At 41.9% G+C, this 27209-nt stretch overlaps 1 protein-coding gene across 1 annotated transcript in view; it reads right to left on the reverse strand.

The window, feature by feature from the left end:
* LOC135517593 (zinc finger protein 462-like) overlaps positions 1-17401 on the reverse strand; it is a 90964-nt gene extending 73563 nt beyond the window's left edge. The window contains 1 exon segment of the mRNA XM_064942041.1: positions 17230-17401. The gene's annotated coding sequence lies outside the window, so the exon portion shown is untranslated.
* Positions 17402-27209: the final 9808 nt, after the last annotated feature.

The following is a 27209-nucleotide window of genomic DNA, read 5'->3' on the forward strand; positions in this document are numbered from 1 at the left end:
GTTTGGCTAAGAATAAAGCCGAAAAGTCAGTCACCTACAACGTCAAACTTTTTCCAAATTAACTCCATAATATCGGTGAAACATGGCAAACGTTGTGAATCAATCCTCAACGTGTTTTTCAGGCAGATCTAAGATTGATAAATCATTCTTGGCAGTTGCCTTTCTCCTCTGAACTAAATGGAAAAGTGCACGCAGCTGGAGATTTTTCCATTTCGCACAGAGAGGAAGCAAGCTTCCAAGAACTGCATGTCAATGAAGAGATATGTGAAAAAACACCAATGATATTGATTCCAAACAACGTCATGTGCTGCAGACATTATGTAGTTAATCCGGAAAAAGTGTTGTAGGTGACTGCATTCCTGGTTCATTCACAGCCATATAAAAACGGAGACATTTCTCCTAACACAGACGCATTCAAAACACTCTTTGGTATGTGGCTGGGACTTCCTCATTGAAAACATCAGAAGCTCTTCAAAGGTAAATGATTTTATCTTTTGGTTATCTGGCTTTTGTAGCAAATGTTCTGTGGCACTGCACAGACAAATGCTTTGCAGTTTTGGAAACTCTCACAAATTAGTCAATTTCTTGGTTCAAAAGCATATTTTGAATTATATGCATGAGATGACATCTTTTCATGACAAAATATCTTGTTTAAAACGCAATTTTAATTTTATCCAAAAATTAAAAGATGCTTGCCATAACAAAAGGGTTAAAATACCGGATCCGGGATGGGGAGTTTCTGACTTAACACATAAAAATGTCTAAAAACATAATTCCACTTTGACATTATGGGGTATTGTGTGTAGGCCAGTGACAAAATTTGTAATCCATTTTAAATTCAGGCTGTAACACAACAAAATGTGGAAAAAGTGAAGAGGTGTGAATACTTTCTGAATGCACTGTATATACAGTTGAAGTCGGAAGTTTACATACACTTAGGTTGGAGTTATTAAAACTAATTTTCAACCACTCCACACATTTCTTGTCAACAAACTATAGCTTTGGGAAGTCGGTTAGGACATTACTTTGTGCATCGTTATGTTTAGAGGAAAAAGGGGGAAGCTTGCAAGCCGAAGAACACCATCCCAACCATGAAGCACGGGGTGGCAGCATCATGTTGTGGTGGTGCTTTCCTGCGGGGGGGGACTGGTGCACTTCACAAAATAGATGGCTTCATGAGGAAGGAAAATGATGTGGTTATATTGAAGCAACATCTCAAGACATCAGTCAGGAAGTTAAAGCTTGGTCGCAAATGGGTCTTCCAAATGGACAATTTCCCCAAGCATACTTTCAAAGTTGTGGCAAAATGGCTTAAGGACAACAAAGTCAAGGTATTGGAGTGGACATCACAAAGCCCTGACCTCAATCCCATAGAAAATGTGTGGGCAGAACTGAAAAGTTTGTGCGTGCAAGGCAACCTACAAACCTGACTCAGTTACACCAGCTCTGTCAGGAGGAATGGGCCAAAATTCACCCAACTTATTTTGGGAAGCTTTTGTAAGGCTACCCGAAATGTTTGACCCCAAATTAAACAATTTAAAGGCAATGCCACCAAATACTAATAAAAAAATAATAAAACAAGGACAGCGTCTGGACAGGGGAAAACATAACGACATCAAAGCTGACACGGGGAACAAACTGAAGAGCAGACAGATATAGAGGGGCAATCAACAAAGTAATGAAGTCCAGGTGAGTCCAATATTGCGGAGATGCGCGTAATGATGGCGACAAGTGTACGTAATGATGGGCCACATTGAGCAGGTGTCTAAAAACACAGAGATTAATCACTGATTCCACCTGGCTGATCGATGAGTCAAATTCAAAACAGAGGACATAAATCAATAGTTTGCAGTTAGAATGGGTACAATATCTTAAGATTAATAAGATATCAACTGGTGTGTGTCTGAAATGGCACCCTGTTCCCTATGTATTCACTTAAAAGCCCATTTATGCTTGATCTGAAAATGTGGTGGGAGCCTCGATACACAGTGCATTCAGAAAGTATTCAGACCCTTTGACTTTTCACATTTTGTTACGTTACACCCTTATTCTAAAATTGAATTCATATTTTTTTTCCCTCATCAAATCTACACACAATACCACATAATGACAGTTAAATCAGATTTTTAGAAATGTTTGCAAATTTATTTAAATATATATATATATATCTTACCTAAGAATTCAGACCCTTTACTATGAGACTCGAAATTGAGCTCAGGTGCATCCTGTTTCCATTGATCATCCTTGAGATGTTTCTACAACTTGATTGGACATTATTTGGAAAGGCACACTATATAAGATCCCACAGTTGACAGTGCATGTCAGAGTAAAAACCAAGCCATGAGGTCAAAGGAATTGTCCATAGAGCTTTGAGACAGGATTGTGTCGAGGCACAGATCTGGGGAAGGGCACCAAAAATGTAGGCAGTATTGAAGATCCCCAAGAACACAGTGGCCTCCAGTAGGACAGGTAGACTAGTCAGGATCGAGGAAAGGATGAACGGAGCAAAGTACAGAGATATCGTTGATGAAAACCTGCTCCAGAGCGCTCAGGACCTCAGACTGGGGAAAGGTTCACCTTCCAACGACTGTAAGCACACAGCCATGACAACGCAGAAGTGTCTTCGGGACAAGTCTCTATATTCATTGAGTGGCCCAGCCAGAGCCCGATCTACAGAGAAGAATGGGAGAAACTCCCCAAATACAGGTGTGCCAAGCTTGTAGCATCATACCCAAGAAGACTCCAGGCTGTAATCGCTGCCAACGGTGATTCAACAAAGTACTGAGAAAGGGTCTGAAAACTTAATAAGTGATACGTTTTTTATTTTAAATACTTTGCAAAAATGTCTAAAAAAAACTGTTTTTGCTTTGTCATTATAGGGTATTGTGTGTAGATTGATGAGTACACTTTTAGAATAAGGTTGTAACGTAACAAAATGTGGAAAATGTCAAGGAGCCTGAATACTTTCCGAATGCACTGTAGAGGGTGTGAAACAATTGCGGAGCCTCCGGATGCATGCAGAGGCCAAATTGCACTCCGTACCGCATCGCCGTATGCCTCCCAAATTTTTAACAATGAAGAAGGCCCCATAGAGCTCCATTTAGCTGATTGATTGACGGTAGGTAGCGGGCGGAAGGTCTTGTATAACCACAAACTCACTTCCTTGATAACTTACTTCACAACAGCTCTGCTGAATAGGTCTGCGCTGCGCTGCAAAGCGCAAGAAGTATGAATGCCCCCTTGACTTCTGCAGAGGCCGTATCATCGTAAATGCTGCACGGCCAATGCAGACATCAGATTGACCATGCAGCGCCTTTATGTCTGTGTTTAGACCAATGACTGTATATATGAATGGACAAAGCCATCGATCACGTGACACCATTCATTCCTATGTGAAGACTCAATAGCGCATTGAAGTCAAATAAAGCCGGTTAAGATTGCGCCTCATGGAGACATAACATGCACAATTTGAGCTACTCTAGGAAGTGACATTGCAGGCTAGCTCAGTGCTACCCCCTCTCATGGAGTAGGAACTCAAATTGAAGGCCCCTGCTGTACCCCGACCGGGCTGCCATTAGCAACCAAATTATGCTTCTGTCTGTGATTTTAAAATAATCAGTTCTGCTAACAATGCCTGCAGTGCCTGCAGTGTCGTGGTGGGCCTTGAACTTCCGTGACTTCAATGAGAGGGGAATCATTCTCTCCTGGTTTCGACAGGCAGCCCAGTCCTGATCTTGTTTTCACTAATTGGTCTTTTGACCAATCAGATCTGAAAATGAAAAGTTCTGATGTGATTGGTCAAAAGAACAATCAGTGGGGGGAAAAATCTGCTGTATAATTTGACCAGAGCTCTGTGGCCAAATAAGTGCACTACATAGAGAATATGGCTCTGGTCAAAAGTAGTGCACTTTAGGGAACAGAGTGTCATTTCAGCCCTGGTATCATGGGTCGGGCCCTGGTCAAAAGTAGTGCACTGCATAGGGAATAGGGTGCAATTTCAGAGGCACCCTGCTGGTATCATGGGCCATATGAGGTTACATCAGACAGTCATCTTCCAGTGAGTCCCTGCCCAGCGGGCAGCTGCTAGGCATGGTGAGTGGTGACATCAACCCAGGCTGGGAGTAGGAGATATCTCCTCAGTAGTCTAAAATGGTGGAGACATACACTATATATACAAAAGTATATGGACACCCCTTCAAATTAGTGGATTCAGCTATTTCAGCCACACCCATTGCTGACAGGTGTATACAATTGAGCACACTGACATGCAATCTCCATAGACAAACATTATCAGTAGAATGGCCTTACTCAAGAGCTCAGTGACTTTCAACGTGGCATCGTCATAGGATGCCACCTTTCCAACAAGTCAATCCATCCGATTTCTGCTCTGCTAGAGCTGCCCTTGTCAACTGTAAGTGCTGTTGTTGTGAAGTGGAAATGTCTAGGAGCAACAACGGCTCAACCACAAAGTGGTAGGCCACACAAGTTCACAGAACGAGACCAGCGGAGTGCTGAAGAGCGTAGCACGGAGCGGAGTGCTGAAGACCGTAAATCGTCTGTCCTTGGTTGCAACACTCACTACTGAGTTCCAAACTGCCTCTGGAAGGAACGTCAGCACAATAACTGTTCAGTCATGAAATGGGTTAACGCTACAGGATACAATGAGATTCTAGATGATTCTGTGCTTCCAACTTTGTGGCAACAGTTTGGGAAAGGCCCTGTTACCTGTTTCAGCATAACAATGCCCCCGTGCACAAAGCACAAAAATGGTTTGTCGAGATCGGTGTGGAAGGACTTGCAGAGAGCCCTGACCTCAACCCCATCGAACACCTTTGGGATGAAATGGAACGCCGACTGCGAGTCAGGCCTAATCGCCCAACATCAGTGCCCAACCTCACTAATACTCTTTTGGCTGAATGGAAGAATGTCCTTGCAGCAATGTTCCTAAATCTAGTGGAAAGCCTACCCAGAAGAGTGGAGGCTGTTATAGCAGCAAAGGGGGGACCAACTCCATATTAATGCCCATGATTTTGGAATTAGATGTTCAACGAATAGGTGTCCACATACACTACATGACCAAAAGTAAGTCGTTAACCACTTGAGTAAAAAAGGTCTTTAAAAAGGTCTTAATCTAGTTTTTTGTAGACCTTTCCTGCAGTCAAATGACCAAATCTCCCTCTAGTGGCCTCATGGGTGGAATGTTATTCGTTTGTTGTTATTAACTTTTTATTTTCTTTTTACGCCAAAAATCGTGTTTCTATTGCTGAAAATCCGGTGTTTCTATGTCAAACGGTTTTGTTATATTGGGATGCAAACTCAAAATTGAATACATTTCAACTCTATATCTGGTACAGGTGTCTTCTTGTTTTAACCCATAACCATGTGGATTAGGCGTATACTTTTGTTTCAAAGTAGATTTGTTTAAGACTACCAAGAAACACTGTGTGACCCTGATTAAGCCCACTGCAGACCACTGTGAATATGATGAATCAATCAGCATGGATGTATCAGGATTCTAATAATCTGATATTTTACAATGTTTTAAAAATTAGTCAACATCTTTTAATATTATGACACCTTGGCTTGAAACCTTACTAAATGAGATGATTGGAGAAGATTACTGTAATGTACAATTTCCAACACAAAAAAGTGCTTTTATTTTAGATGAAATGTGTTCCAGGAAGCATAGGGCAGCCGAGTTGAACTAGGTCAACCATTAACCAACTAACATGAAGCTTCTCAGACAGAGAACACCTAACACCCAACTAAAGCCCTGCTTCTACACAGGCAGATGTTTCACTGACCGTCGTTAATATCACAATCCGACTGAGGGAGTGGAGATTCAGACGGGTCCTGTCGTCACCCAGTCTGTATCATGGGTATTCACAGAAAATGGCCGTGTTTACTATAGAGATGTAAACGTGGTAGCAACAGCTTCTCCTCTGAAATAAATATCTTGATCTTCTCCATTTTAATGTATCTCTGAGTAATAATGAGCTAATGAATTAATCGACAATGTAAATGCTTATAATATGACCAGCCTTATCAACAACAACAAAAAAACGCTTGTTAAACACTTGTTGTGTTACATGTCATTACTAAACCTGTGTGGCTTCAGTACTAATAGAGCAAGAGGAGGCTTTTGATCTTTGGACCTCAGACTTGAAATGCTGACAGAGCTTGAAGCAGGACTTCACTTCAAAAAACACCATGAGGATAGCTAAGTACAATTTTATGCTAATCCACAGTGAGAAATTGTCATTTGCTATTGATGTTTGGGAATCCATAGTCCCGCAAATTCAGAAAAGGAGCCTTGTCCGACAGTCATTATCAGATGACAGATAGTCACCTGACATCAACCGAGCTAGCTACCGCTCACCAGCGTTTAATACTTAATAATCGCCACATTTTTTTGTTCTTAATGCGGTCTGAGCTGCCTGCCTGCCAAACCAAACCATTTCCTCTTTCCATCAAAGCCACTCCATGGTTCAGAGGGTTGAATCAAAAGAGCACGTCATGGCACAGTACAACCTTGCTCCGAGGGTAGCATTTGTCTCTTATAGAAAGCTTCTATTGTTGCTACACTGCTTCTAAAAAGGGTGGTTGTGACACAGAGCACTCAAGAGCAATGGCCCCTCTTGCACAAGCAGAAGGTCATGGAGCTGCAGATCAAGAAATAAAAGTGCTCTCCTCCATAGTTGTCCCTCTCATGTCATTTAGCTAGCTATGTATTTAATCATGGTATAAAGCCTCAAAGACAAGGCTGCTACGATCTACTCATAGATCAATGTGCTAGTATAATATTCTCCTAACATTTAACATGGCCTGCTGAAGCAAACATACACCACATTCAATATTAACAACAAACATTGCTGGATTAATCCAAAGGGGAAGCCATTATCATTTCACCAACTGACTGTGTGACCTTCAAAACTGCAAAAAGCAATCAACAAAAGCAACAAAACATGGCTTAGTAAACCCTTAAAAACCTGGTCGGTTTGGTTTGATGGCAGCTAGGCTAGATAAGAGTCTCAGTACTCTGGATCCTTCCTGCCATGCATGGCTGGGGTACAGTGATGTCTCATCAGACTATTGCTCAACCTGTTTTAAGCAGAGTTACCTCACATGGCTTGTTGTTCCCTCTGGCCTGACAGAATTATCTTCTGCATCACAGAGGGCAGCAGAGCTGAGGCTGGGGTGAACAGAGCTACCTACACAGACAGAACAGAGCTAGCTACACAGAGACAGCACTCCATTTCACTGCCTGAGTCCCAGCCCACTGCAGAGCAGGAGAGAGAGAACGGGGAAGTATCAGTGGCTCAGTGGCATTGGACGGTCATCCACCATTTTGTGATCCTCAAGGTCTGCATTGGCAACCCATTCCCCCTCCATACCCTGCTACCTGCCTTCATCCTGCTCTCTTGTTACAAAGATAGGACTGTTTAGCTAAGAGCACAGACCTGGACCAGTTTCATTTTCTGCCGTCATAGCTGCCAGGGAAAGGAGAAGTTGTTTTCTGGTCGGTGGATGCATCATCACCACAAGGTCTTCTTCAGACAGACAGATCTCAAGAGATTTGAGGATCATAGTGCACACCGCCACCAAATACGGAACTTGAGAAGGGCCATGAGAGGCCATGAGAAAGGCCATGAGAAAGGTTTACAAATAACACAATGTAACACAAATATAGACCGATCTACCTGGTGACTCCACGTTTTGTGTTTAATGAACTACATTTGCCGTGCTTCATATTTAGTTAATATGTTTCTATTTCTGATAGAAACTGACAAAACTCTTGCTTTTAGGCTCACAGCAACCAGGTTAATTAAATATGGCATCCTCAAAAATTATTAAGTGCACAGACTAATTGCAAGCCTTGAGCATGATTATTTTATTATTAACAAAATAGGTGGAGGTATTTCTCGCCAGGTTTCTCTGCCTCTTGGGTTGGAGTATTCTCCATGGTCTGTGCTGAGACATGCACCTAAGCAACTTCTCAGATGACGCAAACCTCGCTTTACTTTGATGTTGCTCCTGCTCAAAACACCTGCGCTTGAGTGCTACATTGCAACGGAAAGGAATCAACATATGTAGGTAGGCTAAGCACCACAAGATGTGTTAAATTATATTTTGTTCAAATGTCATTAATTTAATGTAATCCTTGAGGCCATATCCTGCCAATGCTTTGCTTGGCATAGTGTCAGGATTTCATCATTTTCTCATACGTAGTAAAGTGAAAACGGTGTGCATTCGAGTTGCAGAAAAACATCCGACACACCAACTGTCTCAAGACACAACTATTCCGCAATCATTCAGACCAGCCTTATGCAAGGCCACTATGAAACAATATCTGCCTCCCATATCTAAAACCATTACCATAAAACCATCACTTTAGTACTCAATTAAAGGGTCATCTCACATTGTGGAATTTCCACGATCCTACCCAAATGACAGCTGCTGTGCTGCTGTGCAAATTACCATTATAAAGTCACAAGAAATCTCTCGAAATCCAGAAATCTCAATCAAATGGTGTGATTGTCGAAAGGCCTCAAGGTCAAGGACCTAGGCCAAAAGGTCAGCATGGAAATAAACAAGCTGAGCAAATGGCAACACTCATGTTCCTGTTTACAAATGTATGAGAACTTTAAATGGTGACTAGTGATCACCAACCTTAAAACAAGATTGTAGATTTCGTGACCAGTTGAGAGGAGACTCCCAGTCAAACCCTCGGTCTGCTGGTTGAAGCAAAACTCAAGTTATGGCTCTTTCTTTCAAAATGGCTTGGTTTTGTATTTCCCAAAGGGAATGTGCTGGGTCAAGGATTAATAAGTGGAGTTAAAGAAACAGAAGAAGGATCTCCAAGGACAGTCTTGGAGAGTAACCAGGAAGTGTTTTTCCACAAAGACAATTACTTCAGGAAAGGAAACTATGCGTCTCAAATAGTACCCTACTCTCTATATAGTGCACTACTTTTGACCAGGGCCCATACCTCATGGTGCATTCAGCGTTCCACAATACAACCAGTCCATAACCCATCTCTGTTTGGCACCGTTTTTCCAATGTTACAAAGCCAATCTGAATCTACCAATGTGTCCGATTCAAAATAGACTTGAGGCACACGGATTTCATTTCTCCTTTGAGGGATCACACATACTACACAAAGCGTGACTATCATTGGTCTCTGTTGACAGACACCCACATGGGTATGAATAAAAGGATGTGAATAAGTTGTAACAAGATTAGCCCACTACAAGATTACTATAAGATTACATCAGCTCACTCTCTCTCCATGCGTTGGGGTTTGCCCACTACGTTCAGAGCTGTCATCTGAGGAATCAAACCATTCAATAAGTGCATGGTTCTTCTACCTCGCTTCAGTGATGGTCAACACCAGAAGAATTTTGAAGGCTGTCCTCTATTTTTAGACTTGGGTCAAATGTCTGTAAATGATGTCTCTTTTTCCTTTAATATAGCTGCAACATTTAAAGATAAACCAGAGCATGACTAATCTTAAAACATTATTGCTTTCGATGAGGTGTAGGCCAAATTTCTCAAAATGACCTTCTCTCTGTACGTCTGCCAAAACATTCACCATTTACCGTCATCTTCCTTGTAACCTTGACATAGCAGATACTACAGTTACAATGTTTGGTGAGGTTACAAGCTGGGCCAGAGGTCTTGATATGACCGGAGAGGGACATAGATCCTACTGGTGGAAACTGGAAAGCCTAAAAGAAGTGTGACTTTCTAGACTGTATCTTTTGGAACGTCTTATTAAACCTTTTCAGCTTTTTTGTGACTCTCTTATTTGTAGAGGAGACATATCCCTTATGTTCCCTCTTCAGGTGAGCCGAACCACCCTCTTGAAGAGCAACACAAATTGTGATGGAAAGATGAAGTGCCCCATTAATATTAACTTACCAGTGGGGCCTCCATTCCAACTCCTGAAATATTTAAAATCGCCGTTGGACAGCTTCATTGCCCCGTAGGCTGAGGCCAGTTGATCGTCTCTACAAGACCACTCCTGTTCCCTCTCAAAGACGGCCTTGTGCCCTGCCACCAGACTGCCTCAGCAACAGGCATCTCCAGGCGTCTCCCTCTTTCCACCACAGACAACTCAGAAGTAGCTCAGAGTTAACTGGCAGGGTTAGTAATACTGTGTCTTGCTTGAAAAGCTTATGAAGCATTGTGGATGAGACTCACCAGACTAGCTGACCTCTGACCTAAAGCTAAAGCTGGTGGCTAGCATATATCAGTCTGATTTAAATATGGTAACTTGTTAGAAGACTTGGCGTCGACCCACACAATGGGTCTTCTTCCATTTGGGTCAAAATAGGCCTAGATGTGCCATGATGGGCCCTGGACATTGTGTCTTGTTTCCGTGCCTCATCATTTCAAAATATAAGTGTAAGTGCAGTCATCACATACCGTAAAGCCAAATAGTGTCAAATGTTTCTACAGATAGAACACATAAGAAGCTCCTTCCACAAGCTGGCGTAACCTGGGAAAAACTCCCTGGCCATAATGTATTTTATAATGCAAAGTAAAGATGACCACATTTATTTATTTTTACAGTTAAGCAAAGTTATTTCATAACCACTTCCAAAGTTAGCATACAAAGTAAGATGACGCCATTGGCACTGAAGTGAAACATGGCAACAGTAACCAGAATGTCATTTCAACAAGAAAACCACCTCATTATCCAGTTTAATTTATTCTACCATGACCTGTGCCCATTCACCTAAAGACAAAATCAACTTCAGAATAGAAATAGCTGTAAAGGTAAGCTAGTGTTTGAATCAAATTAAAGTTCATCAACAAGCAGGAAGCTGTGTTTTGAGAAGTCAAAACGCATTCAATGGCCAATATTGACACATAGGGGCCCTTCTGAAATAGGGTCATGTAGCCTGCTATATAAAAATGTGAGCCAATGCATCATGTCAAGAAAGCACTCACTGGACCATTTCAGTTGGCTTTTGTGTGTCTCTCCCCAGTCTCTACCTCTGCCCCAGGTACCTACAGTAGAGTGCATCATTCTGCCTCTTGTGTGAGCTCCATTTCCTACCTCCTCCACTTCCAAACCATTTCCAAACCACCACTAACTATTCATTATGTTGTCTAATTCTTCCCCTTTTAAAAAAATACACTGAACAAAAATAGAAACACAACGATTTCAAAGATTTGATTGAGTTTCAGCTCATATAAGGAATAAGTAAATTGAAATAAATTAATTAGGCCCTAATCTATGGATTTCACATGACTGGGAATACAGATATTGTACCTGTTGGTCACAAATACGGGGATAAAAGTAGGGGTGTTGATCATAAAACCGGTCAGTATCTGTTGTGACCACTATTTGCCTTATGTAGCGCGACACATCTCCTTCGCATATAGTTCATCAAGCTGTTGATTGTGGCCTTTGGAATGTTGTCCCACTTCTTCTTCAATGGCTGTGCGAAGTTGCTGGATATTGGCGGGAACTGGAACACGCTGTCGTACAAGTCGATCCAGAGCATCCCAAACATTCTCAATGGGTGACATGTCTGGTGAGTATGGAGGCCATGGAAGAACTGGGACACTTTCAGCTTCCAGCTTCTAGCAATTGTGTACAGATCCTTGCGACATGGGGCTGTGCATTATCATGCTGAAACATGAGGTGATGGCGGTGGATGAATGGCACAACAATGGGCCTCAGGATCTCGCCACAGTATCTCTGTGCATTTAAAATTGCCATCGATAAAATGCGCTTGTGTTCATTGTCTGTAGCTTATGCCTGCCCATACTATAACACCACCGCCCCCATGGGGCTCTCTGTTCACAAGGTTTACATCCATAAACTGCTCGCCAACACAACGCAATACACGTTGTCTGCCATCTGGCCAGTACAGGTGAAACCAGGATTCATCCGTGAAGTGCACACGTCTCCAGCATGCCAGTGGCCACCGAAGGTGAGCATTTGCCCACTGAAGTCAGTTACGATGGTAAACTGCAGTCAGGTCAAGGTCAGGTCAAGACTCTGGTGAGGACGACGAGCACTCAGATGAGATTCCCTGAGACGGTTTCTGACAGTTTGTTCAGAAATTCTACAGTTGTGCAAACCCACAGTTTCATCAGCTGTCTGGGTTGCTGGTCTCAGACGATTCAACAGGTGAAGGAGCCGGATGTGGATATCCTGGGCTGGCATGGTTACACGTGGTCTGTGGTTGTGAGGCCAGTTGTACATACTGCCAAATTTTCTAAAACGACATTGGACGCAGCTAATGGTAGCGAAATGAACAGAAACAGCTCTGGTGGACATTCCTGCAGTCAGCATACCAATTGCACGCTCCCTAAAAACTTGACACATCTGTGGCACTGTGTTGTGTGACCAAACTGCACATTTTAGAGTGGCCTTTTATTATCCACAGCACAAGGTGCACCTGTGTAATAATCATGATGTTTAATCAGCGTCTTGATATGCCACACCTGTCAGGTGGATGGATTATCTTGGCAAAAGAGAATTGTTCACTATCAGGGATGTAAACACATTTGTGCACACAATCTTTGAGAAATAAGCTTTTTGTGAGTATGGAACATTTCTGGGATCTTTTATTTCAGCTCATGAAACATGGGAATAACACTTTACATGTTGTGTTTATATTTTTGTTCAGTATAAATGGAGGCTTTCTGACATAATCCTTAAATACCTAACCTTCAAATCCTGCTGTGCCATTTTTCAAAGTTTCTGAGCTGTTCTCTAACGTCCCTCTTTATGTTGCATATCTGATTGTTATAAGAACTGGACTAATGTTCACAACAGTAGATCCCTTACAACCAGAGCCATGTGTTTAGAAAGGTGGGACAATGAGGTTTCTGCATTATGATGCATTTACACGACACTACATGTCATGGCAGCCATGTTAGCTCACCATGGGCAATATTGACCAATAGCAGTTCACAGAATGTAAACAATGCTATGCATAAGATTCCAATAAAGCAATTGTACACGAGAGGGCGTGCTAAACAATTTCTCTAGCATGGCTGTGCTGCGGTCCGCAGAGTACAGCACTGTAACGGCTCTCGTTTGTGGAATGACCAGACCAAGGTGCAGCGTGGTAGGCGTACATCATTTTTTTCTTGATGACACCAAAAGCAAAATAACGACAAAAAAAAAACAAAAGCGCACAGTTCTGCAAGGCAAATAAACTATACAGAAAACAAGATCCCACAAAACCCAAACGGAAAATAACTTGTCTCTGATTGGGGATCATATATAATGATAGACAGCTGCCTCTGATTGGGAACCACACTCGGCCAAAAACAAAGAAATAGAAAACATAGAATGCCCACCCAAATCACACCCTGACCTAACCAAATAGAGAAATAAAAAGGCTCTCTAAGGTCAGGGTGTGCCAAGCACAACCTCGAGTGTACAACTGCTTTTCTACAACAGGTTACCAATTAAATAAATAAAAATATTTTGAGAAATGTATTCATAAGCTACTATTTCATCCCTCAATGAAAATATAGGCCTAATCCTGACACATTTATGGCTGCTAGCCAAGCCAACTGGCAGTTCATTCTATCAGTTTGGTTGCCAGAGACGCTACCTAGTCGCAAAGTCTTTTAGTTCTATATCTATGGGCGTGACCCAGTCGTTTGTTCTAAATGTTCTGTTGCCATGCTGCCTGGCTTCACATTTATCCCTTGCTTGCTAGCTAGCCAACTATGGCTAACACGGTCAGGTCATACAGTGCAGCTAGAATAACAGCAAAGTAGCTGAATTTCATTTCATTTTACCTCTTTTTGTATTGACATTTCTTGCTTATTCATGATTTCTACTGGCTGAGAAAACATGTCCTGACACATTAATTCTCAATAGGACACTGGAGATCGAATTTCAATATTCAAACACTGTTGCAAATGTCGAAAGGCAGACAACAAGGTTTGTACAAACTCCCTGGATGCGCAGAGGTTTCTCAAATGGAACAGAAAACAAGATTCCCATTATGGCGACATAGGTTTACTCGTGCTAAACGGGTTATTTAGTATGGCTTTGAACACGTTTCAGTAAAGAACAAAGAAGCCCCGCACACTCTTTAAGCTCACAATTCACTGACAACGTTTTGATCCGAAACGGATCTTCGTCAGGTCAAACAAACGAGTCTCAACCTATCAATGCTTGTTTTTTTCACCTTTGTTTAACCAGGTAGGCCTCTTGAGAAAAGGTTCTTATTTACAACTGCGCCCTGGCCAAGATAAAGCAAAGCAGTGCGACAAAAACAACACAGAGTTACACATAAACAAACGTACAGTCAATAACACAACAGAATATATATACAGTGTGTGGGTTTTGACCAACCCGTCATAGAAATACTGATAATGAATGGATGAATGGAATGCTTAAAGGTGCGAACATGGCGGCTGTTCTAAAAGTTGGCCGAAACTCTCTAACTAAATAAATGGCTCCGCTTACAACTAAATAGGGATAAAACATCTACCTAATATCAATACTTGTATAGGAACTTTAAAAAAGTCACCTTGTTTAAATTTGGAGCGACTTTGTAGCGCTTTGTGTGGCTTAATCCTGATCCTTGCTACAGCAGTCCACAAATATTTGAACTAAACATTGCACTATTAGTAATGGAGTACAATGACGAACAAAATATATATCAGGATTAACGCTGAAGTAAAAAAAAAAAAAAACTTCAATGATGCCATGCCCTCTGACCTCTAGAGTTGTAAACTAATCACACTACCTTTGGAGGTCTTGAACAAACCACCAGTTGGGCTAGTAGTAGTATTGTGTAATAAAGTGAGATTTGGGAGTAAAAAATAGACATGAAGTTCACTTCAAATAGATGTTTTATCAGTTAGTCTTTGCATTATAGACCAGGAAGATGTTATTTAAAGAAACGTGGAAAATACAGATTTTTTTTCATCTATTATATTTTAGTTATTGTGGAAATCCAAGAATACTCTAGCGCGAGTAATACTAAGGAAACATGTTGCTAGTGGACTGAAATGACAAGTTGTTTAGCACAGTGATGAATTGTGATCATAGTATATTATAACACAGGTAACTTGGGCTATAACAGTATCCTTCAGAGATGAAGAGATTATGCATTGCACAAGATGTGTCTGTAAAAGATTACACAGGAACTACAGTGTGAAGTCTAACAAGATATCTAGCAAGAGCATAATTTCCCAGCAAACACAAGAACCTGCTCTGAAGCTATCTGAGAAACACATTTCTCAACCACTAGCCTTCATATTTTCAGTCCAAACATCCAGCTAGCTCCACCTTGAGAAACTGGTTCCCTTGACATGACATGAGAGACCGAGACTAGCGCCACCATTTTGATTGCCTCCTAGCCCACAGTTGTCGCAGAGTGTCGAGCTCCGTCTCCTTGTCAGCAAGATTTCACCGTGGCCAGTGTGAGTGAGTCTGTAGGAGAGCACGAACACGCAAGCAGGCAGGCACACAAGGCAGGCAGGCGCACATGGAGGAGCACACCTTGTTTTCTTCTGACTGAGTGACAAGGAATGCCATTCCTTCAGTGATAGGTTCGACAGAGTTAAACTGAGGTTGAAGAGAACTACATTTACTTTACATGCCGAGAACAAGTACATAAATAACAAATCAATGAACAAACTGCTTAATAGCCCAAGTATCACCTTGTATTCAAACTTTAAATCACAAGACACGTCATAGATTTGTAATCAACTTTAAATCTCAATACAATGTGTAATACAGCATGTCAATCGTTACCCTTTGGAGAGCTCTGTCTACGTCATTTACTGAAGCCTAAATTGTAGAATAACCACAGCCTGCAATGTGAGATGGTCGGGATGTAAGCAAACTGCTTTTCAAAGGTGTCTACTTTACTCTCAGTAACTTTCCTGAGTTAGCCCAACTTCATACTCCTCGTCGTGTGTGTGTGTGCGAGGGGGGCATTAAAAATCCCCATTTCATCCATGTGTGTCTTGACTGTCCTCTCGCCTCTCTGATTGTCAGCTCCAAGCCATCACTGACTGTCCTACCACTGGGACCCAATAATAACACCCTCCATTTCTCCCTAACATCAATGGCAATAATGTAACAGGTGGAAAGGAAAATAAAATAACTGAAGGTTGTAAAAAAATAAGATAAACTCCCCTTTACTAGTCCTCACAAATCACGACAAAAATAAAACAAAAACATTTGGAAGTACCCCAAAAAAACTTTCAAACTACTGAATATAACAACCCAAAACTGGCTGCTGTACAGGGCAACAACACAAAAGTCAACCTTTGTTCTTCCATGTGGGCTCCTGTCTGACTCCAGGCTCTCCTCTGAGAGTCATCTGCCTTCCTCCATTTTATGGTGAAGCCCCACAATGACATACCTGACTTCAGAGCCCTGGCTGACAGCATACGCATCCAAAACAGCTATGCTCACAGCTCCAGAGCAAGAGCCCTGGTGATCAGACTCAAAGAATACATTTTTTTTTTAAATGAAAATAAAAAGGTGGCGATTCATCCATGAAGCTGCCATGTAGCTTGATAGATCAAATCATAAGGAGAACCATACGAAATCCCCAGCAGATTAGATTTTAATTGAGGGAACAAGCTATGGCTTTTTAGTGAGTGTCTGGAAGTGTACCAGCGGCTATGCCAGCCAGACTGTCGCTAATGGAGGCTGGACTCTCTCTCTCTCGGCTCTGGCTGGCTGGTTTGCTGGCTGGGCTAGAAGAGGAGGTAGAGCAATCCGTGCAATGGCTTCTTCTTGAAGCAATCGCACAACACAGACGGGGGACCGACGCTAAATCCCCTGGCCAGACATGCCAAAATAAAACTCTCCCGACCTAGTGCTGAAACACGCAGCTCACAACCTCGGTTCTCTTTTTTTCTCTCCTTGTCCAGTTTGACTAGTTCAACAAAACGAAAGACGGATAGATATAAACCTAAACGAATGGAAGGTTGGGAGTATATTGTGAGTAGGTAGAAGAACCTAGGTTACTTTGAATGCAATGGGTGCCAGCTCAAGCGTTATTCGTTCGTTCACCCGTTTATTCTCGCTCGCACCGGCTGGCTATCTCAATTCACCACGTCTGGTCCTACACCAAGAAAACGAGATGAGCTCTTTGCAGGTCATTCACGAGGCGCTCGCTTCTGTATTTCATCTACCACACATCGACGTGCTCCTGAACCATGAAGCCAAGCGAGCCGTGATCTTGAACAAACTGGTAAATTGCGTTATAAACTCACAGGTATGTCTTCTTCTGGTGGAGAAGCGATCTTCTTCCTGAAAGTTGTCCTGTATTTCATGCGTGCGTCCGGTCTAATGGATGATCGCCATCTTTCCTGCTTCTCCGTTGCTGCAGCTGCAGATGACCTGAGATCCGCCTGTCTCTGAATAATGAGCAACCACAGAGACAAGGAAGACAATCTGCAAAGCAGGCAACACAAATAAGTTTTGGAGACTAGCAAGCACCAGAGGGTGCACAAGAGTTTGCTATAAGACGACAGGAAAGGAGCAGGAACAGCAAGATGATGATCAACGTGTGTATCCCCAGAGGAACTCATCCTCCATTGAGTCAAATTAAACCCATGTAGGCTACAGTCAGATTGAATGGACGTCGTTAACATCTCGACTGCGTGGATATAGAAGGATTATATCCATATGCACGCGTCATTAGGGTTATCTGCAGTTCACAGACTGAACCTTGGTAATTATGCTGTCTGTGTATCCCCACATACATACTAGACAGACAGAACCATACAAAGGGACAGACAGAAAGACGTGAGAATAGAATAGACAGGCATAATATAGTAGAATATTGGCTTTGTAATAAAGTACTGGTTTAATAAACAGATTCAAGAGAAAATTAAAAAGTCACAGCAGGTGGATTATGACTAATGAGGTCTGTGATGATACCCATAGCCTAGTAGTGTACTCCCTGGCTATCTAGTCAATGCTGCTCCATCAAGATGGAAACAAAGGTAAAGCCCAGGGGAGAATCTCAATTGGATGCTCAACTCCTAGCATCCTCTTCTCTGTCCTCTCCTCGTCTGCTTTTGAAAAAGGTCAAAGGTAATCGAGGAATGGAGAAAAGGAGAGGAAACGTGGAAACAAATTCAAAATGTATGGAAGGAAACTCTCCACTCGCGCATCATCTGGCATTTTTACATTTACAGTGGTGGAATCCCAAAATAAATGTGTAAAGTGATCACAACAGTTAGTTGTGCAAGACATTTTACAGATAAAAGGATAAGTAGCGTATCATTTTTAAATGTGTAAATGCTTTTCTCCTTTGAGAAAACTGCTGATTCAAAAAGGGGTGTTGAGGATCTTTAAAAACTTCTGCGCTCGCCGGCGGGAGGATACTCTTGTGCATCCTCTGTTGAAGTAGGTAATCGAAAAGGGGAGCACACTCCTCTGTTCATCTACAAATGAATTGGCATGCTCCTCAACCACTTCACAGTTTCTGGGTCATGAGAAGAGGAGGACAGAGGAGTCAAGAGGAGGACAGAGTCGTCGAGGAGAGGACTTTTCTTTTTTTAAATTGAGAATCTCCCCAGGACAAAAGTATTGGGACATCCTGTTGTGATTCTCTATTAGTGTGGAAAGAGAGAGAACTACGTCCCCAGTTGAAGGGAACGTAAACAAAAGTGAAACTCATCTAAGTTCATTTGTCTGGCTCTTTTATTGCTTCAGTTACAATATCATGTTCCAAGTTGTGTCAGAACCCCCAGATACGAATATGAATGTACAGTCAGTGTAGCAAGCAGTTAAATATGAATATAATAAACACCTAAAACAATGTCCTGCTAATTATGGGTTATTTATTTTTCTCATTATGTAATAAAGCATTTCATTTACATGTTACTGTGCATAAAATTGTTGGATAAGTTAATTATTTTATGATGGATAATATCAAGAGATTATTTGACACATACCTGACACAAAGAAATACAACATGCCCCACAATCAGGACAAATTGGATACGTCCACCTAGGATGAGCGACTTCTGTACTCCTTACCACGCTTGCTAAATATCAGAACTCAAGATTCTAGGGCTCCCGGGTGGCTCAGTGGTGAATGGCGCTGTACTGCAGCGCCAGCTATGCCACCAGAGACCATGGGTTCGCGCCCAGGCTCCATCGCAACTGGGAGGACAGTGGGGCGACGCACAATTGGCCAGTAGGGATATCCTTGTCTCATCACGCACCAGCATCTCCTGTGCGGGCTGGATGCAGTGCGTGCTAACCAAGGTTGACAGGTGCATGGTGTTTCCTCCACTGTGTTAAGAAGCAGTGCGACTTGGTTGTGTATTGAAGGACACATGACTTTCAACCTTTGTCTCTCCCAAGCCCGTACGGGAGTTGTAGCAATGAGACAAGATAGTAGCTACTAAACAATTGGATACCATGAAAAAGGGGTAAAATTCAACAAAACAAAAAACTCTAGTTTTTTTGCATTGTTTTTTTCCATCCAACCATGAAGCCAAACAGAACCATACTCTACAGGTTAGGTAGACTAATTTCACTGAGCATGTGTGCCAAATTCCATGACTGTCAAACAGCTCAATATAGATATGTGCCTATATATATTGCACCACATTGCAGTGGATCTGATTGCTCTTACAGTATTTGGAACCGGAGTTTGCATTTGTTTTCACCAAATCGCCGGAAGGAGAATAATAATAATGGCAAACAAATATGATAGTGTTTCGCTGCTTGAACCTCTCTGTCACGCTCATCTGTTGAAGGAGTGGAACAAAGCGCAGCGTGGTAAGTGTTCATGATTTATTTTCAAAAACCACTTGAACAAAATAACAAAGAGCAAAACGACAATGAACAGTTCTATCAGGTGCAGAAACACAAAACAGAAAATTACTACCCACAAAAACAGGTGGGAAAAGGCTACCCAAGTATGGTTCCCAATCAGAGACAACGACAGACAGCTGTCCCTGATTGAGAACCACACCCGGCAAAAACAAAGAAATACAAAACATAAAAAAATGAACATAGAATGCCCACCCAAATCACACCCTGACCAAACCAAAATAGAGACATAAAAAGCTCTCTAAGGTCAGGGAGTGACACTATCATTAATTACGCTTGGTTTGAAATGTGTTCATGTCATTCATGAGTTTTGAAATATGCCGTGCATACAGTATTTTGTATACAGAATAGAATTGAATGATTCAGACTGGAAATCATACTTCCGTCTGTCGCTCACTTGGTGCATCATTCAATATGCTATTTGTGTCATGTTACAGAGCCTGAATGGAATACATTCAAGATGATGTCATAAAATCCAGTGACTAATAAATGGTACCTTGACAGCTGAAACTCAGATACAAGAGTAGGAGATATTTTCTTCTCCTATCTATCAGGTGACAGGTGGGATCTGATTGTAACACACAAGGTGTGTATGGGGCGGCAGGGAGCTTAGTGGTCAGAGCGTTGGGCCAGTAACTGAAAGGTTGCTAGATTGAATCCCCGAGCTGACAAGGTCAAAATCTGTCATTCTGCCCCTGAACAAGGCAGTTAACCCATTGTTCCCAGGCCGTCATTGTAGATAAGAATTTGTTCTTAACTGACTTGCCTGATTAAATAAGCAACAAATATGATTCCTTGAGTGAGTCTCAGTTGTCTATTCTTGATTCCTCATGTCCTCTCTCCTCACCTCCTTCATAAAACGAATTGGAGGAGAAGATCTGAGATTCCTTGATTCAAATCATCTCCTCCAATATGTTTGGATATGAAGGCGAGGAGAGAGGACATAAGGAATCAAGAAAATACGGTTTAGATTCACCCATTGAGATGTGTATAGGCTGTGGGCTCCGCTTTGGGCACTCCCTAACCACACCCATAGTCACTACCTGGTTTGACTTGATATAGGGAGTGGGTATGCCAGGAAATGAGGGGATCTATCTTGACTCCATCTTGTAAAAAAATAAAATTGTGACCTAAGCTGCATTCATAATAAGTGGAAACTCTGAAAATACTACTTGTAAACTGGGAGAAAAGAGTTGTGTGCATTCACATGCTTTAAACTTGTTGAGAACACTGATTGGCTAATGGCAAAAAGGCTGTGTCAACCATAAACAAAAATGACAGCTATTATGCTTGTAAACAAACAATAGTGTTCAAAATACATATTAATAGATTGTTTTCCTATAAATAATGTTTTGTTGTTGCATTTTACTGACAAAAATGTGTTATCAGGGTCATTTCCTTAGTATGTGACATCGGAGTTCAGCATGTGGGTAGACGAGTTTCCCACTAGTAATTACCAGTTGGAGAGGCATTCAAATGGATTTTTCCGAGACAAATGCAATTATTTAGTCAATGTTATGAACGCAGCTTATGAAACGTTGATAGTTTAAAGGGGCAGTACAGTTACTAATGTGGTTTTCCTGTTTTTTATTTCCATACTATGAAGTCGAAATAACACTCTTAAAATGTGAAAAGGATGATAATGCCCTTTTTGTGTGTAAGAGCTGTTTGGGAAAAATGGCTGGAATTTCAGTCTGTTTAGGTGGGATGGAGTTTTCGGCCCAGATCATGACGTCACAATCTGATCTGATTATGATAGACCAATGACCGTTCATCTGGGTAAGGGGGTGGGCTCTAGACCATCATATCAGCCAATCAGGGCTGTGTATGTAAATATCTTCACATGAGCAGTTCAGTGGCCAAAGAGGCTCAGGGAAATAAATGATAAACTACCAAGTGGTAACTCCCGAGTAGGAGCACAGCAGTCTAAGGCATTGCATCTCAGGACTAGAGGCGCCACTACAGACCCTGGTTTGATCCCAGGCTGTATCACGACCGGCCGTGATCGAGAATCTCATAGGGCAACGCACAATTGGCCCAGCGTCGTCCGGGTTAGAGGAGGGTTTGGCCGGGGTAGGTCGTCATTGCAAAATAAGAGTTTGTTCTTAACTGACTTGCCCGGTTAAATAAAAACTATTTTTTTCCGAGTTATTTTCATTAAATACACACACACACACACACACAGTGATTTATTAGACACACAGTGATGATTCAAAAATGTAAGTTAAAAAGACTGCATAGGGGCTTTAAAGGCATAGTTTTCTCATGTCATACAGGTGAGAACTTTGTAAAAGATTTGTAAAGGATATTGATAATCAAAATAAGTTTCCTATTGTGGACTATTGACTTCTTTTGGAGGCTATTTCTAACGCCTACTTATATATGTTGGGATTTTTGCTCTGTGGACTATTTTCCTTTGGATTATTATACTGAATTATGCAACTAAACTGGTTAAATAAGTTATTATTTAATTTCTCACAGCTGGATTAATTGGGATTTTTGCATAATTTTGGATTTCCTGCTGGATTGTTGGACATAATTTAATCAAACCTTTACTTTTATTGGTGGAAAATTACATTGTTGACAAAACAGACACTTGATTTAGCATTTTAATTTGTGTTTCAGAGACTGAGCCTACATTTGAGATTATTTGGGGGAATTTTGGATTCTGTAAACCTTGTGGTTTATTTGTGAATATCTTTCTTTACATAACATTTGTACCCTAGCTTGTATTTCTATTAGTGGCATGGATTTAATGCTAATTGACTGTTATAAGAGATATAATAATATGAACTAGGTATATCTCTCACTATATCTTTCTAACTGTATGTTTCTCCTATCGATGGGGCGAAGCTACATCAGATGACAGATGGAGAACACATAACACATACTGTATCAACACAGGCTCCTCAAGATTAAACGATGACTGTGTATTGCACACACACACACACGCACACACACACACACACACACACACACACACACACACACACACACACACACACACACACACACACACACACACACACACACACACACACACACACACACACACACACACACACACACACGCACACACACACACACACACACACACACACACACACACACACACACACACACACACACACACGGATCCTGCCCAACTAATCTGTAGCTCCCTGTATTCACTGTAGCCAACGTAACATTCTGGAATCCATACGGTCCAAAGCACCGATGAGGGCACCAAGATTGTTGTTGTTGTGAAAGTGAGTGATCATCATTTGGCAACCTCTTCATCCTCACCACTTTTGAGCTCTCTGTGATTTTAGTTCTTGAGTGTACCATTTTCTTCTTCACCTTTACCACAGAGAAGAATAGAGTTCCAGAGCCATCATGTAGGATAGCCCATGACCTTCACTATAGCATAGGAATGTGTTTGGATTTGGAAGGAGATCTTTGTGAAAGACACACGCAGCCAGGCCAGGTTTGTGAGTTGGTTGTGGTTGGGTCTATCACGCTGCTACGACATATGGCTGCTGAGGAAAATCTGATTAATATGGGAGGGCCAGGGCTGTGTCCCAAATGGCACCCTATTCCCTATACAGTGCACTACTTTTGACCAGAGCCCTATGTGCCCTGATCAAAAGTAGTGCACAAAAGAGGAAAGGGTGATATTTGGGATGCAGCGCGGCAGAGGCTGCACCGGGAAACACCAACCGTTTCCACGTCCCCCTCGGTGCCTCAGTGCCAGGCCTTGCTCCAGAGCATGTAGCTAAAAACAGACAGACGTCAGGGATTCAAATAGTTCCACCATGGGAGGGTGGGAGGTACATCCAACAGTAGGAGGGGAGGGGGGGGGAGGAGAGGGAAGGTACAGATTTGGAAGATGACCTCAGAGAATATGGTCCTCCTTGTGGATCCAAATGGTTAATACTGTGTTGTCCTTTTCTGTGTATAATTGACTGGGATGATTGAATTCACTTATTTGATTGGATCAAATGGATCGATTCATTTATGTGAAACTTTTTGAAAAAATAAAGATATACTATGAGTGTCCACAGCTTATGATACCATGTTCCAGTAAACATCCTATGTTGGTATTGATACACAGGACCGATGTACTGTATTGTGAACAATTGAAGAGGCCTCCTCAGTTAGCATTGTTGTCCATTCCATGAGCTACCTTCTTTAGCAGTCTGTCAGTATCCCATGACCTGTTCAATCAAATCCACGTGTCACTGTCTGATGACTCTCAGGTTCTAGCTGAAGTCAACCGGTGAGGTGCTGGGCTGTATGTAGAGATCAATGAACTGTTAACAAAGGTGAAACATTGGGGCAGACAAGACAGAGAGACAGACGGACACCAGACAGACACCAGAATGAAAGCAGGCTGTTCAAAGTGTGTACAAACATTGACAATGTCTGCAAGATTCTTGGTCTTATCTGAGAGTGCTTAGAGAGCTATTTGTTGAGTTTGTCAAGGCCTTTAGTCTTTCATTAGGTTTTTGATCTTCTGAAAGACATTCAAGTCAAATTCTTGCTAAAATCGAAACTAAAAAGATTGCTTTGAGGACACACTTAAACATAAATACAAAAAAGCAACCATGGACGGAACAATGGCTGCGCCTGCTGTGTAATTTGAATGCAATTTTGAGTGAAGAAAAAGCAGTACTTTTCAAGGGAGGCTCTATTGATATGTTTTGACAAACACAGAAGCACCAGACTATCAAGGGCAATTTTAAAAAGAGAATATTGTAGTAAAAATATACATAAATGCAGCCTCCAAGCATACGTGATAAGGGCTCTTCAACACTGTAGGCTGATTATTTCTCTGCAAACATAAATAATCTATTTTTTAGCCAAATCACTCTCCCTTTTCTACGTGTAGCTGAAAGACGATCAAAAACAAGGAGGAAAGGGAAATAACACAGATTAGTTGCATGATCAATTGTCTCCAGGCAAAACGCAACCCCTGTGAATTTGAAAAACGCTAGGAGAAACCTTGCTCTTATGTTTGTCAGGCCATGAAACCCCCACATCAACCCTGGGTGATAAGAGCGGTGATCGCCCCACCCACAAACCAGCAAGAAAGATGGTTGAGATAACATCATTACAACTACAACTGGTTGAAATCTGACTGTAATGACATTGTTTCAACCATCTTCGCCCACTGAGAACGCACGTCATCAAACCATGTAGATTTGAGCGACACATGAAGATACATGTACAGCTCCCTGGTATTAGCTCACCGCCATCAGTATTAGAAACTGTGTAGCTGAGGCTAAAGAAAGATCCCTCCCTCTTTGTCAGAGGCTGCCTCTTCTGCTGCCTATGCAGAATGCATTCCATATTTGCATAGCACTTACACACCTCATTTGGCTATGGATATTTTAATCAGGAGGTGTTGTCACATCTCCCATGGTCTAGGCCAGGCTGAAGGATTGCCCCGCCACTCTTGTTTGTCTCTGTTCTCCCTCATATGACACCTCATGACGTCCCGTGCTGCTGTATAACGCGTACGAAATGGAACCCTTTAATTCCCTGCATAGGGCTCTGGTCAAAAGTAGTGCACTATGTAGGGAATAGGGTGCAATTTTGGACATGGCCCAAGAGAAAGGAGAAAGACTACTCACAGCTGCCCTCTCCATTGCATGACACAACAAAGGCTCAACAACACATGTGCAGTATATCTGTCCTTAAGTGTGTTAATATGGGATTAGAATACAGATTTCTATTCTTGCTCTCCTCACCAGCTCTATAATCCTAGTCTGGGTTATAGGACAAGGCTATAGGCACAGGTATCATACAGTTTGAGGACAGTATTGTACTCTAAATCCTCCTTTTGATTATGTTAGATTTAATATTGTAGTACAGCTTTCACAGAACAGTAGCTACTATTGACAAGACAATGTCACCTATTTTTGTGGTTGTTCTTTTTGTTGCAGTGTAAGGATTTCAGTGTAGAATGTATCCTTTTCATGGATATGTTCATGATCTGTGGTTTTGTGGTACAGATATGACATGTCCATGACACACATATTTCACAGTTAGACAGTGCGGATCATCATTCTCCCACCAGTGACTGGGTCAATACTGCCAGTCGATGGGTAGAAATGTGTGATTCTAGAGTGATGGGATGAATATCAAAGATTCCAAATAACAAAATGATCTCGTCATCTTCTGTCTCCAGGCAAAACGCAACCAAATTCAGCAACTGTCTGGACGATCTCAGTGAAAGAGTATACATATTGTAGATGTGGTTCTGTCCTTTGTTTATATAACAAATAATTAACAAGACACTAGTAACAATATTCAACCTCTACATTAAAATGATGTTTTAAAATGAGAAGCCAGATTAACTCAGTGTGCCTACATAAAGGTTTTCAGTTCATTAATCCAGTGTTCTAAGACTCCTGGATGATTTGATGTGCTGCCGTTGATCTACTCGAGTTCTTGCTTTCCTCCTAACCTTTGGGAACTCCACGAGATGTCACATGAGTACAATCATTCAAATGCAATGGGGGGTGTCCTTCTCCTGTATTTCTCCATTTCATTGCATCATGCTGCACCACTACCACATTGACACTGCAAAGCCTGGAGACACCTTCAGGTCCATCTTGTGTGGTTTAAACTAGCTGTTTGGGAAGATAAACGTGATCCTTCATGGAGACAAAGAGGTCCCAGGTGAGAGGATGAGCGAAGACGAACCAAGACCACCAATCAGACCGATGACCAACGGACCGTACAGTACAGAGGACATCAGCTAGCGCCATGCACTCTGAGGATTAGAAACTGCTGCATCCACTGCTTCTCCTGCTCTATTGATGGATGGATAAAGCCTTGGACTTTACCTTATTGAAATAGGAGAAAGTGCCTGGGGAGCCATGAAATCCATAGACCCTGCTTAAATGGGTTTGTAAGAGGCTTTTGCCAAGTGGACCATGGATGTGTCCCAAATGACACCCTATTCCCTATATAGTGCACTTTTCTTCTTCTTTTTTTTTACCAGTGCCCATAGGAAATCCAATAGGGCTCTGGCCAAAAGGAGTGCGCTATATAGGGAATAAGGGGCCATTTGAGATGCAGAACCATGGCTGAGAGAGAGAGAGCTCCTTAAACACAGCCAGCGACTACCCGGGCAGATTCCAAGACCAGTGCAGATTCATCAGAGAAGGAAGACAAAGAGAATGATCACGCACGGCCACGTGTGAGACATTTGCGCCTTTGGTCTGCTCCAGGGGGACCCTGTGAATAATAACATGGCCTTTTTAAAATGTCTTTCTTTATTTAACCTTTATTTAACTAGGCAAGTCAGTTAAGAACAAATTCTTATTTACAATGACGGCCTACCAAAAGGCAAAAGACCTCCTGCGTGGACAGGGGCTGGGATTTAAAAAAAAAATAATAAAAAAAATAAA

Source organism: Oncorhynchus masou, chromosome 28, assembly GCF_036934945.1.
Source record: "Oncorhynchus masou masou isolate Uvic2021 chromosome 28, UVic_Omas_1.1, whole genome shotgun sequence".
Lineage (NCBI taxonomy): Eukaryota > Metazoa > Chordata > Actinopteri > Salmoniformes > Salmonidae > Oncorhynchus > Oncorhynchus masou.